The 20,273-nt window shown below is 36.8% G+C and overlaps 1 protein-coding gene across 3 annotated transcripts in view; it reads right to left on the minus strand.

The window, feature by feature from the left end:
* LOC114053839 (ankyrin repeat domain-containing protein 12-like) overlaps nucleotides 1-20,273 on the minus strand; it is a 190,164-nt gene that overhangs the window by 148,607 nt on the left and 21,284 nt on the right. For 2 of the 3 annotated variants that reach the window (XM_027876963.1, XM_027876961.1), the window contains exon 2: nucleotides 10,697-10,790. The exons of the other annotated variant lie outside the window; for it this stretch is intronic. The gene's annotated coding sequence lies outside the window, so the exon portion shown is untranslated. The remainder of the gene's footprint in view (nucleotides 1-10,696; nucleotides 10,791-20,273) is intronic. 3 annotated transcript variants of the gene reach the window in all.

The raw sequence follows: 20,273 nt of genomic DNA on the forward strand, positions 1-20,273 counted from the left end.
GTAACAGTTACAGAATATGCACAGTTTTCCCACACAAGGGATCCTTTGAAGCTTCAAACTTTTTCCTATATATGCTGTGACCCTCAGATGAATAAATGGTTCAGTCTTTGCTGACCCTCCTGGCCCATGATTCTTTAGTTCACGCTCTCCCATCAGGTGTGGTTATTAGTTGCTGGCAACAGCTATCCAAAATGGTTGGATCAGTTCACAACTCCACCAACAATGCATTAGTGTTCCAATTTTCCCACATCTTCTCCAACACTTATCATTTTCTTGTTTTATCATGTTGGCCAATCTGATAGGTGTAATGTGAACCTCAGAGTTGTTTTGATTTGCATTTCTCTAATCAATAGTGATTTAGAGCATTTTTTTCATATGACTATAGATGTCTTTAATTTCTTCATCTGAAAACTGACTGTTCATATCCTTTGACCATTTATCAATTGGGGAATGACTTATATTCTCATTAATTTGATTTAGTTCTCTATATATGTTAGAAATGAGGCCCTTATCAGAGACATTGATTGTAAAAAAAAAAAATCTTTCCCAGTTTTCTGCTTCTCTCCTAATCTTGACTGTACTGGTTTTGTCTGTGCAAAAACTTTTCAATTTAATATAATCAAAATTATCCATTTTGCATTTCATAGGTTCATAGTTCACAGGCGAACTATTCCTTGCTCTCCCAGTTTGCTTATAGTATCAGCCTTTATATCTAAATCATGAAGCCATCTAAATCACTATTGATTGGAGAAATGCAAATCAAAACAACTCTAAGGTACCACATCACACCTATCAGATTGGCTAACATGACAAAACAGGAAAATAATAAACATTGGAGAAGATGTGAGAAAATTAGAACATTAATGCATTGTTGGTAGAGTTGTGAACTGATCCAAACATTCTGGAAAGCAATTTGGAACTTTGCCCAAAGAGCTATAAAACTGTGCATACCCTTTGACCCAGCACCACTTCCTAAAAATGGAAAAGAAAAAAAAAAGAAAGAATAAAAAATTATTGTTTCATCTCTTCTGAAATTCTAGTTGAATTTGTGTCCATGGTGTCTTTTTCTTTGAGGTTTTGCTTGTAGATGTTTTGGAGTCATTCTCATCTTCTGGGTTTGTGTGTTCAGCATCTCTGTCACAATGACAGCTTTTTATGGTGAAATTCTTTTTTTGTTTGCTCCTTCTTCTAGACAACTTCCTGATTTTGGACTTGATGTCAAGGCTGGGCTCTATGCACTTCTGACAGGAAAGTCTGCATTGGTCTTGTTTCTGCTATTTGAATGTTATGTTATTCCAGGATGTCATGGACAGCTCAGTTGGGGACTTTGAAAGCTTTCAGTGCTTCCAAAGTGATATAATCCAGGGTAAAGTATGATTTCTGTCCCCTTGGTCTAAACTATGCAAGTTCTTGATCCAGGTTTTGGTCTGAGCAACAGTAGACTCCTGCTAGACTCAGCCACTATCAGTCATTTGGGAAGCTCTGCTGGTTCAGAGTGACAGAAATGAAGAATCCCTTTTGATCTGAGATTCCTGCCCTGGTCATTCCTCTGCAGGCTTCAGACTGGGCTAGAAGCTGAAAGTGTTATCATCTGCTCCTAGAAGCTGAGCCACACTGTTACTGCTTGCTTCTGAATCTGTTCCTCTCTCAGAACGCAACTCAGGGCCTAGGGCTCTGGGGCACAGGTCCTCCTCCTCCATCCATCCTGCTGTAACTGTTATTTGGGTAGTAGGTGACAGAGCTGTGAGCTGACACCCGTACCCATTGATGTGCTCCAGTATGGGTTTGGGACCTCAGCCTGTCCTGGGGCGCAGTATTTCCTTAGGTGCTAGAATGCTCCAGTTGTGATGCTGCCAGACAGATCCCATTCTCAGTGTTTGTAGCCCTCTCTGCCTCCCTCTGCTGATCTGGGCTCTGGATCTGGAAAAATGTCTCATTGTGAATTTTTCTTGGATTTCTGCATCATAATTAGATGAGTATTCTGGATTGTTTGGAGGACTGTTGGGAACAGAGCTTGCCACACTGCTTCTGGCTACTGTGCCATCTTGGCTCTACTCTCCTCTGATCATCTTTAATACATTTTATTTTGTTTTTTGTTTTAGGTTTATTGGCTGGATAGTTAATTTTAAAAAATGCATATTAAGTTCTTTAAGCCTCTCTTTTTCTATTTTTTACTATATCTTTGTAGGAATTAAAATTTTCCCTAGAACACTGCTTTATACCTGCATCCCAGATATTTTCATATGTTGTTTCATCATTATAATTTTCCTTTATTTATTCTTTCTATCATTTGCTCTTTGATCCACTCATTTTTTTAGAATTTCATTGTTAAGTCTTCATCTGGGGCTACACCTTTTGTTTTTGTTATGTTTTTATTTGCTAAGTTCCATGCGGTATTGAGAAATAAATTCTTTAGGAAACCTCACTAGAAGACAAGATAAGTCTTTCAGCTCTAATTTCTCCTGCAATTTTTTCTATTCCATATTTTCCCTTTTGTTTTTATTTCTCTTAGATTTATCCAAAACTGAGAGAGGAACAATGAAATTTCCTGACACTATTCACTATGTCTTCTTCTAACTTGGCTAATTTTTCCTTTATGAATACACATGCTAAGGTATTTGAAGCACATTAATTTAATATTGATATAGTTTGTCTTTTGTTCCTTTCAGCATGTTACTTTCCTTGTTTATTTCTTTTTATGTTTTGAATTTTTGTTTTTATTTGACTGATAGCCTAATTGCAACTCTTTCTTCTTTGGATTCACTTGATGCATAGTAAATTTTGTTCCAGCTCCTCCTTTTATTTTATATTGTTGTTGTTCAGTTGTTTCAGCCATGTTCAACTCTTCCTGACTCCATTTGGAATTTTCTTGGCAAAGATATACTGGAGTGGTTTGCCATTTCCTTCTCCAACTTCTTTTTTTAATGAATCTTTTTTTTTTTTTGGTGAGGTAATAAAACAGAATCAATGTTCCATAGGAATTTTCTTATGTCATTGATTATGTAGTTTAATAATAATAACATTTATATAATGCTTACTATGTGCCAGGCACTGTACAATTATTATCTCATTTGATTTTCAAAACAGTCTTGAGAAGTGGGTGCTATTATTATCCCCATTTTACAGATAAGGAAACCGAAGCAAACAGAGGATAAGTGACCTGCCCAGGATCATACGGCTAGTGTCTGAGGCTGCATTTGAACTGAGGTCTTCTAGATGCCAGATATCCACTGTGCCACCTACCTAACAGTTCATTACTACTCTTAGGCTTCCCCATGATCATTCCCCCATCCTCATCCTGCAACTGTCAGAAAATCTCTTCTCTGAGTCTATGTCCTCCCACTCTTCTAAGTGTAAGTTGCCCCCAGTAGCTCTGATTCTCCTTCTCCTGAGCCAAGATATGTGGTATTTCTAAGCATCAGATACCCGCAGATTACCCATAGTAAAGTCCCCATGTCCATTCATAGAGTTTCTTTATTCTATGGGAGCATTTGTCAGGAGGACCCCCTCCCAACACTGAAATAAGATTTTCCCATTTCTATCCCTCCCTTTGCTTCCTCACCCATTCTTCTGTAGAGTTGCTTCTTGAAAGACTATAGGAGTTACTTTTCCTTAATTATTCCCCTCTATCTTTTTCCTCTCCTCTCCCTTTTTATGTGGTCTCCCATTCTGCTATTTAGTCCCACAAAAAAATACTGATTCTCTCTACTAAATGGGATGTGGTTAGGCTTAGTCCATATTGTTTCAAGTCTCTCTCACTGGTTACTATATCTGTTTGTCTTTCCTGTATATTAGTTGTCTGGGGAGTTTGAAAAGTAAATAATTTGTTCAAGTCTGGTTTCCTCTGTGGGAATACTTTAAACACCCTTTTTCATTGAACATTCATCTCTTCCAAGAATAGTTAGGCTCAGGTTTACAAGGTACATTACCTTAGATGGCATTTTGAATTTCTATGTTCTTTGGAACACATTATTCCGTTCCTTCCTGTGGTTTCTGGCCGGTTCAGAATACTCCTGCATTTTTCAAATTTCCTTTACTAGATATTTAAAGGTTTTTCTTCTGATCACTTGCAGAATTTTTGGTTTGTCAGTGAAATAATTAAGTTTAACACTGTATGTCTCAGAGTTTACAGTATGCTCTTTTTTTAATTTCTGAAACTATTCTATAAAAGTGAATGAACTAGTTACACCCTTCAACCTAGTGACATCAGTAGTAGGCATATATTGCAAGAAGGTTAACAACAGAGGGGAGGACATATCTAGAGAATTATTCATAGAAGTACTTTTTGAATTAGCAAAGAACAAGAAGCAAAGCGGCTGCCCACTGATTTGAGAGTAGCTGAACAAATAACGGTATAGGAATGTAAGTACTGATGTATAGGAATATTATAATTACTATTAGAAAATGATAAAAATTAAGAATTCTAGGAAACCTGAGGACTGTATGAATACACAGAAAAACAAGAAAAACCAGGAAGATAACTTACATAATGACCAAAATAATGTACAGGAAAATAATTCTGAAAGCTATCAGAACTATGATCAATACAGTAACTAATCATGGCTCTAAAACAGGAGCTAGCAAACTACTGCTTTTGGACCAAATATAGCCCACCTGTTTTTATATGGCCTGGGCTAAAAATTGTTTTTATATTCTAAAATAAAGTTTTATTATATTTTAAAATGTTCATGGAGTACAAAAAGAGGAAGCTGGTCAGATCTGGCACTTGAGCCATAGTTTGCCTACCCCTGCTCTAGAAGAATGTTTCTCAAGTATCACTTTCTCTTCTCTAAAGAGATGTGGTGACCTATCCATAGGAAAGGAGGTATAGTTGTCAGATATAGCCAATGTGTTCATTTGTTTCGCTCAACTACACTTCTTTGTTAAAAAAGGAAGATCCTCTTGGAGGAGGGATGTATGACAGTGATTTTTTTTAAAGGAGTATCAATAATTTTTTTATTTAAAAAGAAAGCAGCCTCAGATACTACCTGTGTGACCCTGGGCAAGTCACTTAATCCCAATTGCCTTAAAAAAAAGAAACAGAAAGCAAAAATTTTATCTATAATAATTTTTCTAAGACTTCTTGAATAATTTCAGAGATACATTCCCAAAGAAATATTTCTATTCCCAATATATAGTTACAATCACAATAAAGAATGCAAATACTACCTTTAATTGATAAGTATCTTGATGAGTCTCCAGCATCCTACTTGCATTCAACAATGCTTCCACTTGTTTTGGTATTCTGACACTTCAGATTTAAACAGTCATATCAACTACATCATTAACTCCAGGCTTTTAACATAATTCACTATAATAAAAATAAATTAGAGCTGGAAAAGGCCTTAGAGACTAACTATTCATCCCCTTATCATAGTTTTTTTATTTGCATTCTAAAGGCAAAAGTGTTAATGTTTTTTAAAGTATGACAGATCAAAAAAAGTCTGTAGACATGACATTAAATATTAGACTTGACATTCTAAATTCATTAGAACTTTTTGAAGAATAATTTAACTCTTTCTGCAATCTAAAATATCATATATAAAAACTGATGACAAACACCCAAATGTGATTCCACACTGAGTCTCATCTTGGGGGTCTGGATAGGAAGCACAAATCAGGGCAGGAAAGGCATGAAACAGCAGTCTTACTAAGCTGAGATTAGTGGATGTACATCTCAGATATTGTAGGTCTAGAAATGCAAGGGTAAATATAATAATGACCAAGTGAATAACAGGTCTAGGCAGAAAAGCAGGGTCCACAGAAGCTGCAAAGACAAAGAAAAATAAGCAGGCAGTACTGAGCCAACCCAAATATTTATTATCTGCTGTGTGCAAGGGTACTGTCCTAGGTGCTAGGGATAAAAAGGAAAATTGAAAAATAGTTTTCACCTCAAGAAGATTGTTGTAAAGATATAACAAGGAAACAGGCAAGTACATATAATTTAAGGATGGAGGAACAATAACTAGGAAAATCAGGGAAGGCTTCCTACAGGAGGTGGATAATCTGACAGTTGAAGGAAGCTTGTCATTCTCAGAGGCAGATGTGAGAAGAGAATGCATTTCATGCACAAGGGAATGGAATGCTGAGTTTGAAGAAGCCAAGTAGGTCATCAGTATGCATAGACCTCAGTTCTGTGAAGAAGAGTAATGGAATATAAATATGAAAAGGTAAAGTAGAACCCAATTGCAAATGACCTTAAATGCCATGCTTAAGAGTATGAATTTTCTCCTAAAAGGCAATAGGTAACACTAAAGATTCTTGAGCAGTACAGAGACACTTACATTCTGGTACTTTAGGTAGATTATCTTGACAGTTTTTGAAGGAAAGGAAAGACCCAGATATGTTTGTACACAGCAACAACAATGGCAATAGAGAAAGACTGAAAATTAGGAAAAAAGATTCAGGCTGATTGAAAGAGCAAGTTTTTAAGAGACAGAAGGAAATGGAACCAAGGGCGCAATGAGATGGTTTGGTCCTGGTAAGGATAAGGACTACTGGGGCAAAGAAAGCAAGAATAAGACATGATATTGAGGGGTTTTGAAATGTACAAAAGGGAAGAAATCTCTTGACATGTAGTCTTTTGGTGAAGTGGAGGTCAGAAGACAAGTGATATAGAGAAGAGAATACTTAGAAGAGATATTCTAGGGATAAAAAAGAAGTAATTAGGGAAGGATAAAAGAATTGCCACGCAGCAACAGAGTTCAGTTGAAATAGGACAATGTATTTGTAGTGAATCTAGTCTACATGGTCCTGTGATTTCCACCACTGTTGTACAGAAGAATTCAAGTTAAGTGTGGAGAAGACAAATAGTGGTTGTCACTTGGGATTGGGATTTGGCAATGGATGAGTGGCAAATAAGGCAAAGGATTCAAAAGGTCAATATTATAGTTGAACTGAATAAGTATAATGGGATCAAAATTGTAAAGGGGGGAAAGTAAAGCCTGTATAGGGAGTGATCAGTTAGGGAAGAGTAATGTGACTAGAGGTCACAGTGAGGACTAAGAAAAGGTTCAGAAGAAGGGAAGGAATATAAAAATATAAGAACATCACCCAAGAGAAAAAGGAGGCAAACAGTTATAATCAGAGGCAGGGTAAAGCAAGTAAACCACCAAAAACATCACTAGTGAATGATGTTCTTTATCACAGGATATCTTTCCCTCTGCTTTATCTCAAACTCAACATGTCTAAAACAGAACTTATTATCTTTCACCACACACTCCACTTTTGAACTTCCCTATTACTGTTGAGGGCACATCCACACTTCTAATCATCCTGCTTTACAACTTTAGTATCATTCTTGACTCCTTTCTCTCACTTACCCCACATATCCATTCAGATGTTAAATCTTATGACTTCTCTCTCTACATCTTTCACATTTGATACTTTATCTTCATTCACACAGCCACCATCCTAACTCAGTCCCTCATCTCTTCTCAGCTGAAATATTACAAAAACCTTCTAAATAGATTCTTTGCCTCAAGTCTCTCCATGCTTCCATCAACATTCCACAGAATTGCCAAACTAATTTTCTTAAAGGTCTGACAATGTCATGTCACCTGCTACTAAAACTCTAATAGCTTTCTATAATTTCTAGGGTCAAATATAAATCAATTTGAATCAACAAGCATGTATTAGGTCCCTACTCTGTGCCAGCCACTGTGCTAAGTGCGAGAGAAACAAATACAATAAATGAAGCAATATCCACTTGCAAGGAGAGTATAATCAAATTAGGGAGATAATAAACACATATGTAAATATATGTAGAATAAATACAATAACAATAAATACAAACACAAGGTTATTAAATTCAAGGTAATTTGAATAGAGTTCCTATTAGTTGAGGGAAATAGGAAAGGTTTCATATAGAAGATGATGTTTGAGTTGTGCCTTGAATAGAGGAATTCCATGAAGTAAAGAAAAAAATCATGGGAAAAAGTCAGTGCAAAAGCACAGCAACAGGTGATGTGTAGTACGTGAGGTAAAGAGAGAATGCCAGGTTGGCTGAATAGAATTGTGCAGGAGTGAAAATAATGTACGAGGCTGGAAAGACAGGTTGGGCAAGGTTGTAAAGGGCCTTTAAAGTTAAACAGATGAATTTATATTTCATGCTATAGAGAACAAGAAGACACAGGAGTTTATTGAGTAAGGGAATTACATGGTTGGATCTAGGCTTAAAGAAAAACATTTTGGCATTAATGTGAAGGGTGGATTCGAATGGGATGATACTTGAAGGAAGAAGACCAATAAGGAGGCTATTGCAATTTTCTAGGCTAGATATGATGGTGGCCACAACTAATGAGGTAGCTGCAAGAGTGGTCAGATGAAAGAGATCTATGAAGGTATAAATAATATAATTTGACAAATGATTGGATACAAATGATCAGGGAGAACAAGGAGTCAGGGAATTACACTCTGGGAATCATAGCATAAGATGATAATTAAATTAATTGGAGCTGATGAGAGTGCCAAGAGAGTGAAAAGAGAGAAGAGGAGGAGGCCTAGGGAACACCCATTGTTACGGGGTGTGACCTGAATGAAGAACCAACCAAAGAGACTGAAGGGTGGTTAGACAAGTAGGAGGAGGACAAGACAATAGTAAAGTGAGCAAAGCTCAGAGAAAAAAAAACTTATTCAAGAGGAGAGGGTGATGAGCAGTTTCAATGTAGCAGATTGGTCAAGAAGAATGAGAACTCAAAAAAAAAAAAAAGACTTGGCAAGTAAAAGATTGTTGATAATTTTTGAAAGAGCAGTTACAGTTGAGGGATGAGGTCATAAGCCAAACTGCAAAGTATGGAGGAGCACATGAAAGGAGAAGTGGAGGCAGTGAGCTCAGATAAATTCCTGAGGAGTCTGCCTGAGGAAGGGAGAAGAGATATAGGAGGATGGCTTAAAGGAATAGTAAAACCTAGTGAAGACTTTTTAAAGTTTGAGGACAGTTGGGCATTTTTTTTTTAGGCAATTGGGGTTAAGTGACTTGCCTAGGGTCACACAGCTGGTAAGTGTCACTCAAGTGTTTGGTCTGAAAGTTGGGCATTTCTGAAGGCCCAGTAGATAAGAAAAAACCGATAGGAAGAGTTCAAAGATTAGAAAAAGGGATGACTGAACTTGTAATCTGCTGAAGAAAGAAGCAGATGAGATCAAGGATACACCAACAAGAGCTGGTGTTGGCAAGAAGGGCCACCTTCTTGTCAGAGACTAAGGGAAAGAAGGAGAGAGTGGGAGATGACAAAAAGAGAGATTTCAAATCAAATGGCCTATTTGGCATTTAAAACTATTTACAATATGGCCCTTTCCTAATCATATTTCCAGTGTTCTTATACATTATTCCCTTCCATGTCTATTTGCTGTTCCTATCATATAATCTTTATCTCTTTCTCAGTGCATTTTGCACTGGTATCTTCCATTCCTGGAATGCTCTCTATTCACTTTATGAGTCTCAGGGGTCCTGGCATCCTTTAAGACTCAATTAAACATTGTACACAGTAACAGCAACATTGTGCAATGACCAACTTTGACAGACTTAACTCTTCTCAGCAATGCATTGATTTAAGACAATTCCAAAAGACTGATGACAGAAAATGCTATCCACATCCAGATAAAGAACTATGGAGTATGAATGTAGATCGAAGCATAATATTTTCTCTCCCTTTTTTTAGTTGTTGTTTTTTCCTTCTCGTGGTTTTTCCCTTTTGTTCCAATTTTTCTTTCACAACATGACTAATGTAGAAATATTTAATATGATTGCATATTTATAGCTCATATCAGATTGCATGCTGTCTTGGGGAGGGGAGAAAGAAGGGAGGGGGGAAAATTTAGAACTCACAATCTTATAAAAGTATATGTTAAAAACTAAAAATAAATAAATAATAATAAAAAAGACTCAGTTCAAGGGCCACCTTTTGCAAGAGTTCCTCCCAGCTGCTAGTGCCATCTACCCAGAATTTATTTTGTAAGTACTTTTAGATTTATTTATATGTTGTTACTACTGTGAGAATATAAGCTCCATGAAGGCAGGAACTTTTTTTGTTTTTGTTTTCCTTTCTATTCTTAGGGCTTAGAAGAGTGTTTAGAACACACTAAATGCTTAATAAACGCTTGCTGATAGATTGATTGTTCTCTGAGTATAGATAAATCTGGGCTCTAAAGTTTGAGTAACTAGAAAGAAGTCAGAAGCCTCACTAGATAAAACAGAGGCAGAGACATTTGGCTTACCCCTCAATTACCATGTTATTAAGCCAGCTTAATTTGTATTCTAATATATAACTAAGTGTAGCTAAGCCCCAAACTCCGGAGGTAAAAGATTTATGAAATCCACAGCTGTGGAGCTTGGAAATAGCATATAATGCAGTAAACGTCCCTGTGTAATGTAATACAGCAGTGAACATTAACGGGCTTTGAACTTTTATTCTTACTTTTCTCAGAATGACCAATCAGAGATGGAAATAATCATGAGGGGCTGTGGGTGTTCTAGCTAAAGCTAATTCTCCTACTATTCATATGCAACCCTTTATGCTCCTAATTTTTAACTATTGGTTTTCAGCAACACCAGATAAGAATGAGGCCTTAATGTAAAAATTCCACTAGTAATACAACTAGAAACATTTTTTGCATGGTTATCTGGAAACCTTCACACTTTTATTCTTATCTCAACAATCAGGCAAACACACAAAAAATGACAAATAAAAACAATTACCTAAAAGCTGAGTCACAGTTGTAAATATCAGTTGGTTGTGACCAGATTTAATTCCTTAGTTTGTTTAGCACTGGTCAAATCAGTATAGAAATATCTAAAAAGGAAAAGTAAAATACTATGAATACAATGATAAAGTAAAAACAAAATAGAGAAATTATAATAGCAACAAATTTTTTCTTTTTAAAATGTTTCATTAGAAATTGAAAATCACAAGTAGTCCTGTTTAGTAGCTATTTATATTTGTTAAAGAGTTTTAATTTTAAAAGCACCAATGCTATTTAAACCACTTTCTCCAAGTCCCCATCAGTACTTTCATCTTTTTTTAAATTTATTTGTTTATTTTTAGTTTTCAACATTTAGTTCCACAAGATTTTGAGTTCCAAATTTTATCCCCATCCCTTCCCTCCCCCACCCCATGACAGCCTGCATTCTGATTCCCCCTTCACCCAATCTGTTCTCCCTTCTATAACTGTCCCCTCTTCTCTTATCTCCTTCCCCTTGTATTTTCCTGTAGGGAAAGATAGATTTCTATAACCCTTTGCCTGTGTATCTCATTTCCCAGTTGCATGCAGAAACAATTTCTAACATTCATTTCTAAAACTCTGAGTTTCAAATTCTTTCCCCTCTTCCCTCCCCACCTACCCTCATTGAGAAGGCAAGCAATTCGGCTATATATGTGCAGTCACGCAAAACACTTCCATAATTGTCATGGCATGAAAGGCTAACTATATTTCCCTCCATCTTATCCCACCCCCATTTATTCTATTCTTTCTTTTGTCCCTATCCCTTCTCAAAAGCGTTTGCTTCTGATTACCCCCTCCCCAAATCTTCCCTCCCTTCTATCTACCTACATTCGTGTAGGGTAAGACAGATTTCCATACCCAATTGGGTATGTATGTTATTCCCTCCTTAAGCCAAATCCAATGAGAGTAACATTCATGCATTACTTCTCACCTCCCCCCTCTTCCTCTCCACTATAAAAGTTTTTTCTTGCCTCTTTCATATGAGATAACTTACTCTATTCTACTGCTCCCTTTTTCCTTCTCCCAGTACATTCCTCTCTCATCCCTTAATTTTCTTTTTTAGGTATCATTCCTTCATATTCAACTCACTCTGTGCCCTCTGTCTATATACATTCACTCCAACTAACCTAATAATGAGAAAAGTCTCATGAGTTACAGATATCATTTTTCATGTAGGAATGTAAACAGTTCAATTTTAATAATCCCTTACATTTCTCTTTCCTGTTCACCTTTTCACTCTTCTCTTGAGTCTTATATTTGAAAGTCAATTTTTCTATTTACCTCTGGCTTCTCAAGAATGCATTAAATTCCTCTACATCATTCAATATCAATTTTTTCCCTGCATTTATTACACTCAGTTTTGCTGGGTAGGTGATTTCTTGGTTTTAATTCTAGCTCCTTTGACCTCTGGAATATCAAATTCTAAGCCCTCAGATCCCTTAATGTTGAAGCTGCTAAACCTTGTGTTATCCTGACTGTGTTTCTACAATACTTGAATTGTTTCTTTCTGGCTACTTGTAATATTTTCTCCTTGACCTGGGAACTCTGGAATTTGGCTATAATATTCCTGGGAGTTTTCCTTTTAGGATCTCTTTCATCAGGTGACCAGTGGATTCTTTCAATTTCTATTTTACCCTCTGGTTCTAGAATATCAGGGCAGTATTCCTCAATAATTTCTTGAAAGATGATGTCTAGGTTCTTTTTTTTTTTATCGTGGCTTTCAGGTAGTCCAACAATTTTTAAGTTATCTCTGCTGGATCTATTTTCCAGGTCAGTTGTTTTTTCCAATGAGATATTTCACATTGTCTTCTATTTTTTCATTCTTTTGGTTTTGTTTTATAATTTCTTGATTTCTCATAGACTCATTAGCTTCCATTTGCTCCATTTTAATTTTTAAGGAATTCCTTGGTGATCTTTTAGACCTCCTTCTCCATTTGTTTAATTTGCTTTTTAAGGCATTCTTCTTCTCACTGGCTTTTTGGACCTCTTTTGTAATTTGGTATAGTCTATTTTTTTTTTGGCTAGGCGATGGGGGTAAGTGCCCAGGGTCACACAGCTATTAAGTGTTTATGTGTCTGAGGCCGGATATGAACTCAGGTCCTCCTGACTCCAGGGCCAGTGCTCCATCCACTCCACCACCTAGCTGCCCCTGTAGTCTATTTTTTAAGGTGTTATTTTCTTCAGCATTTTTTTGGGTCTCCTTTAGCAAGCTGTTGGCTTGTTTTTCATGATTTTTTTGTATCACTCTCATTTCTCTTCCTAATTTTTCCTCTACCTCTCTTACTTGATTTTCAAAATCCTTTTTGAGCTCTTCTATGATCTGAGACCAATTCATATATTTCTTGGGGGCTTTGGATGTAGGAGCTTTGACTTTGTTGTCTTCTTCTGGTTATATGTTTTGATCTTCTTTGTCATCAAAGTAAGATTCTTTTTTTTCCTCTGCTTGTTCATCTTCCCAGCCAATCACTTGACTTTTTAATTCTTTGTTAAGGTAGGCTCTGCTTCCAGTGTGGAGGGTGTCCTGTCCCAAGCTTAAAGGGTTTTGTGCAGCTGTTTTTGGAGATACTTCTAGGGACCTGTGAGTTTTCAATTCTTCCAAGGTGGTATGTTCTAAGGAGAGGTGTTTACTCCTCTCCTGGCCTGTACTCTGATCTACGAGTGACCACAAGCACTCTTTTCTGCCCTGGAAATGAGAGGAGGGTTCCCTCTCCACTGCTGCCACAAGCTCTACTATGCCAGTGCTCCTCCTCGCCCCAGGACTGCCACCCAGGACTGGGACTCAGATCCAAGCATGGGCAAAACAAGAGAATCCTGTCTCACCACCAGCAAAGAGATCCCTGCAATCTCCCTCTGATCAGCTGCTTGATCTCCCCACCGCTGTGAGCCAAGAGCTCCAGAAGAAACTGCTGCCGCTGTGGCCACCACCCTGGGGTGCACGAGGACCAGTGCTGGACCACGTTCCTCTCTCACCAAGGTCCAACAGATCTTTCCTACTGACCTTCCAAGTTGTCTTTGGCATTTGTGGGTTGAGAAATGTGGAAGCCGCCACAGCTCCCCGTGATTCGGTCTCCTGGGGCCTACTCTGGGTTTCTGAGTCCTGGTCTTTGCCGGCACAGCCCACACTGAATTATGCTTCTCTCCCAGCCTGGCACAACAGAACTTTCCCATTGACCATCCAGGTTGTCTTGGGTTGGAAATTTGTTTCACTCTGTCTTTTTGTGGGTTCTGCTGCTCTAAAATTTGTTTACAGAAAGAAAAGAAGAGAAGATGGCAGAGTAAAAGCAGTGACTTGCTTGAGCTCTTCCCCCTATAAAAATGGCTCTAAACAAATTCTAAAGCAGCAGAACCCACAAAAAGACAGAGTGAAACAAACTTCCAGCCCAAGACAGTCTGGATGGTTGATTGGAAAGGTATATCTCACCAGGATGGGAGAGAAGCACAGTTCAGCATGGGCACTCAGGCCGCAGCAAACCTGAAGCAGGCCTCAGAGGACTGAATCACAGGCAGCTGTGGTGGATTCCAGACTTTCCAACCCATGAACGCCAAAGACAACTTAGCAAGTCAGTGGGAAAAGTCTATTTCTCTGGTGAGAGAGAAGCACGGTAGGGTCTCAGGCCCATTCCCTGAGCTTGGCCCTGGGGTGCAGGCTGCCTCCTGAGTTTTAGGCCTACAGACTAAGGGGGAATCGAGTAGCTGATTAGAGGGGGATTGCAGGAATCTCTCTGCTGGTACAGGATTCTCTTGCTTTGCCCATGCTTGGATCTGAGTCACAGTTCTGGGTGGCGGTCCTGGGGTGAGGAGGAGTGCTGGTCTGGTGGAGGTTGTAGTGGCTGTGGAAAAAGAATCCTCCTCACAGTTCCAAGAACAGAAAAGAGTGTTTATGGTCACTCATAGACCAGAGCACAGGCCAGGAAAGGAGTAAATACCTCACCCTTGATCTTGGAAGCATCTTGGAAGAACTGAAAATTTATAGGTCCCTAGAAGTATCTCTGAAAACATCTGTACAAAACCCCTGAAGCTTGGGACAGTACATTCTCCACACTGGAAATAGACTCCTACCTTAACAAAGAGTCTATAACTCAAGTAATTGGTTGAGATCATGAACAAGCAGCACAAAAAGAGTCAGACTATATTATCTTACTTTGGTGACAAAGAAGATCAAAACATACAACCAGAAGAAGACAACGAAGCCAAAGCTCCTACATCCAAAGCCTCCAAGAAAAATATGAATTGGTCCCAGGCCATGGAAGATCTGAAAAAGGATTCTGAGAAGCAAGTAAGAAAAGCAGAGGAAAAACTGAGAGTGATGCTAAAGGAGACCCAAAAAAAATACTGAAGAAAATAACACCTTAAAAAATAGCCTAACCCAAATGGCAAAAGAGGTCCAAAAAGCCAATGAGGAGAAGAATGCCCTAAATAGCAAAACTGGCCAAAAGGAAAAGGAAGTACAAAAGCTTACTGAAGAAAATACTTTCTTAAAAATTAGAATGGAGCAATTGGAAACTAGTGACTATTTGAGAAATCAAGGCATTGTAAAACTAATCCAAAAGAATGAAAAAATAGAAGAGAATGTGAAATATCTCACTGGAAAAACAACTAACCCGGAAAATAGATCCAGGAGAGAGAACTTAAAAATTACTGGACTATCTGAAAGCCAAGATCAAAAAAAGAGCCTAGACATCATCTTTCAAGAAATTATCAAGGAAAACTGCCCTGATATTTTAGAACCAGACGGCAAAATAGAAACTGAAAGAATCCACTGATCACCTCCTGAAAGAGATCCCCAAATGGAAACCCCTTAGGAATATTGTAGCCAAATTCCAGAGTTCCCAGGTCAAGGAAAAAATATTACAAGCAGCCAGAAAGAAACAATTCAAGTATTGTGGAAACACAATCAGGATAACACAAGATTTAGCAGCTTCTACATTAAGGGACTGGAGGGCATGGAGTATGATATTCCAGAGGGCAAAGGAGATAGGATAACAACCAAGAATCACCTACCCAGCAAAAGTGAGTATAATCCTTCAGGGTAAAAAAATCCTTCAGGCCATTCAATGAAATAAGGGACTTTCAAGCATTCCTGAGGAAAAGACCAGAGCTAAACAGAAAATCTGATTTTCAAATACAAGACTCAAGTGAAACATGGAAGAGGTAAACAGGAAAGAGAAATCATAAGAGACTTATTAAGGTTGAACTGTTTACATTCCTGCAGGGAAAGATGACATCTGTAACTCAAGAATCCTTTGTCAGCATTAGGGTAGTGGGAGGGAAAAAATGATATGTTTGTATTGATAGATAGAGGGCACAGGATGAGTTGAAGATGAAGGGGTGATATCTGGAAAATAAAATTAAGGGGTGAGAGAGGATTATACTGGGAGAAGGAAAAAGGAAGAAGTAGAATGGGGTAAATTAACTCACATGAAACAGAAAAGAAAAGACTTTTACAATGGAGGGGAAATGGGGGAAAGTGAGAGGGAATGAGTGAATCTTATTCTCATATATTTGGCTTAAGGAGGGAATAACATACACAATTGGGTATGGAAATCTATCTTACCCTACAGGAAAATAAGGTGGAAAGGGGACAAGAGAACAGGGGTTGATAGAGGGGAGGGCAGATTAGGGGAGGAGATAATCAAAAGCAAACACTTCTGAGGAGGGACAGGGGCAAAAGAGAGAATAGAATAAATGGGGGGTAGGACAGGATGAAGGGAAATATACTTAGTTTTTCACAACAGGACTACTATGGAAGTGTTTTGCATGACTACACATCTATAACCTGTACCAAGACACTTGCATTTTCTTTTTTTTTTCATATGTTTGTTTTTTGTGTTTTTTATTTTTTAGGCAATTGGGGTTAAGTGACTTGCCCAGGGTCACACTAGTAAGTGTCAAGTGTTTGGTGTGATGCCAGATTTGAACTCAGGTCTTCCTGACTTCAGGGCCGGTGCTCTATCCACTGCGCCACCTAGCTTCCCCTGATACTTGCCTTTTCAATGAGGGTGGGTGGGGAGGGAGGGAGGGAGAAAATTTGTAACCCAAAGTTTTAAAAACACATGTTAAAAATAAAAATTTAGAAGAAAAAAATTTGTTTAGAGTCATTTTTTACAAGTATTTGGAGGGGTTCGGGGGAGAGCTCAAGCAAGTCACTGCTTTTACTCTGCCATCTCGGCTCTGCCCCCTCTTTCATCTTTTTTATTCTCATTTACTTTTTTCTCATCTAACTGTAGTTGATGTATACACCATTTTTTTCTAGTTCTATTTTCTTTCATTTTTCATTATTTCATAGAGGTTTTCCAGATTTGTTTTCCTTACACCTTCCTGTATTAATTGTATTAAAGAATTCAATTATATTAATGTACCATGATTTAAACTTGTCCTTATTGTTGAACTTTAAGGTTGCTTCCAGTTTTCTGCAATCACATAATAAAAATCAAAATAATAACTAATATTTATATACAGCTTACTCTAAGTTCCAGGTACTGTGCTAAGCACTTTACAATTATTATCTCATTTGGGAGGGGTGCTAGTATTATCCTCATTTTACAATTGAGGAAACTGAGGCAGACAGAAGTTAAGTGACTTGCCCAGGGTTACACAGCTAGTGTGTGTTTGAGGCTGGATTTGAACCCTCCTTCCTGACTCCAGACCTAGCACTCTATACACTGTGCCACTCAGCTGTCCCTAAATAAATATTATACGAATATCAAGATTGAACTATCAACATTATAAAATATGTACACAAGCAAATCAATTTTAAAAGTCTTTTATTAAATCCCACAGTAATAAAACCCTGAAAGGAATAGATGAGGAAAAACTTTTCATCAACATAACTGAAACTGCATTAAGAGCCAACACAATATGAAATGGAGAATTAGAAGCATTCCTGTTAAGAAGAGGTAACAAAGGTAAGAATGTAAACCCTTGGCCCTTTTATTTAACATGGTTTTAAAAATACTAGCCATTATAATAAGACAGGAAAAGATATTAGAGGATTTTACATGGAAAATTTTTTAAAATAAAAATAGTATTTGTTATTATGACATGATGAGTGTATACCTAAATTCTTATAGGAAAAGTTAAATGACTTGAAGGAAGAAACAGACAGAAATTTCTAGCTATAATCATGAGGAACCTCAATTTATCCCCTCTTAGACCTAGATAACTCTAACCAAAAGAGAAATGAGGTCTTGAATAGGATTTTAGAAAAGTTAGATATGACAGACCTCTGGAGAATATTAAATAGAAATAGAAAGGAGCATATTTGTTTCTCAGCTGTGCATGGTACCTTCACAAAAACTAACCATGTATTTAGGGCATAAAATTTCCCAAAAAAATGTAGAAGCAGAAATATTAATTAATCTTTTTTCTAACTACAATGCAAAGATTAAAAGTTAAATGGAGACTAAATAATTTAATCCTAAAGAATGGGTGCATCAAAGAACAAATAATAAGAAAAATTATTTCATTAAAGATATTGATAATAAAAGAGACAATGTATCAAAATTGTGGGGATGTGGCCAAAGCAGTACTTAATGAAAAATATGCATCTCTAAACAATTTTATCAATAAAAGGGAGAAAGAGCAAACAAAAGAGCAAAAACTAAAAGAGTAACTTAACAAAAAGAGTAACTAAAAACTAAAGAGCAACCAAAAGGGGCATGCTACTTAAAAACTAGAAAAATCAGTAAATTAAAACCTCAATTAAACACCAAAACAGAAATCCTGAAAGTTAAAGGAGACTAACAAAACTGAAAGCAAAAAAAAATTTGAATAAGTAAAATCAGGAACTGTTGGGGGAAGGGAGGAGCAAATGGAATAGATAAGCCATTAGCTAACTTGATTTAAAAGAGAAAAACAAAGAAGAAAACCAACTTGCCAATATGGAAAATGAAAAAGGAGAATTCACAGTCAATAAAGAAGATACAAAAGAAAGTGATTTTGCCAAACTATATGCCAATTAAACTGACAATCTAAATCAACGGGATGAATATTTATAAAACTATAAATTACCCAACTTAACAGAACACAAACACCTACTTAAAAAACCCTATCTTAGGAAAAAGAAATTGAAAAAGCCTTTAGTGAATTCCCAAAATAAAAAATCCTAAGACTAGATGGATTCACAAGCAAATTTTATGGAATATTTAATGAATAATTAATTCTAATAGGAGATAAACTATTGGAAAAAATAAGAAAAGAAGTTCTGCCAAATTTCTTTTACGATAGAAATGTGACTTTAATACCTAAACTAGGGAGAGTCAAAACAGAAGGGGAAAAAACAAAAACAAACTATAGACCAATATCCCTAATGAATATTGATTCAAAAAAGTTTAAATAAACCATTGGCAAGCAAATAAAATATCAGCATCATACCACAAAGATTAAACACTATTACCTGGCTGGATTTATGCCAGGAAGTCAGGGCTGGTATTACAAAAACTGTAAAAACATAATGGACAGTATTGATAATAAAACCAACAAAAATCATATGATTATAGCAATCAATGTTGAAAAAGCTTTTGACAAGATACAACACCCATTCCTGTTTAAAAAACAAAACAAAACACAAAGCATAGGAATAAACAGCTATCTAAATTCAAGAGCCAATATTACATGCAATGGAGATAAGCTAGAGACCTTTCCAATAAAGTCAAGGGTAAAGCAAAAATGTCCATTATCAACCATTACTATTCAATATAGTGCTAGAAATGCTAGCTGTAGCAATAAGACAAGAAAAAGAAATTGAAGGACTAAGTACAGGCAAAGAGGAAACAAAATTATCACTTTTTGCAGATATGATGTTTTATTTAGGGAACCCTTTAGCATCAACTAAAGAATTGAAAAAAAGATTAACTTTAAATCAAAATTGCAGAGCATAAATCCACACAAATCATCAGCATTTCTATATTATTACCAACAAAATCCAGCAGGAAGAGAGAGAAATTCCATCTAAAATAATTATAGACAGTATAAAATGGTGGACACAGAGCGTAACTGCCAAGACAACAAAAACTATATGAGCACAATTACAAAATACTCATTACACATATAAAGACAACTAAATAAGTGGAGAAATATTAATTGTTCACAGGTATGATGAGCCAATATGATAAAAATGACAACACTACTTACATTAATTTACTTATTCAATGCCATACCAATCATACTACCAAAGGTTTACTTTATAAAGCTAGAAAAAAAATAACAAAATTCATTTGGAAGAACAAAATGTCAAGAATATCAAGGGAATTAATTTTAAAAAGCAGAAAGAAAGTAAAGGCTAGCAGTACCAGCTCTCAAACTATACTACTAAGTCCTAACAGTCAAAGCAATTTGGTACTGGAAAGGAACAGAGACATGTTGATCAGCAGAACAGATTAGGTACACAGTACACAGAAGCAAATGAACACAATAGGCTAAGGTTTGATAAATCCAAATTTCCCAGCTACGGGGGTAAGAATTCATTATTCAACAAAAACTATTTGGAAAACTGGAAAGGAGTATGGCAAAAACTAAGTCGAGACCAACACATGATACCATATGCCAAGACAAGT

This window comes from Vombatus ursinus, unplaced genomic scaffold, assembly GCF_900497805.2.
Source record: "Vombatus ursinus unplaced genomic scaffold, bare-nosed wombat genome assembly UNPS02014812.1, whole genome shotgun sequence".
NCBI classification, from domain to species: Eukaryota; Metazoa; Chordata; class Mammalia; order Diprotodontia; family Vombatidae; genus Vombatus; species Vombatus ursinus.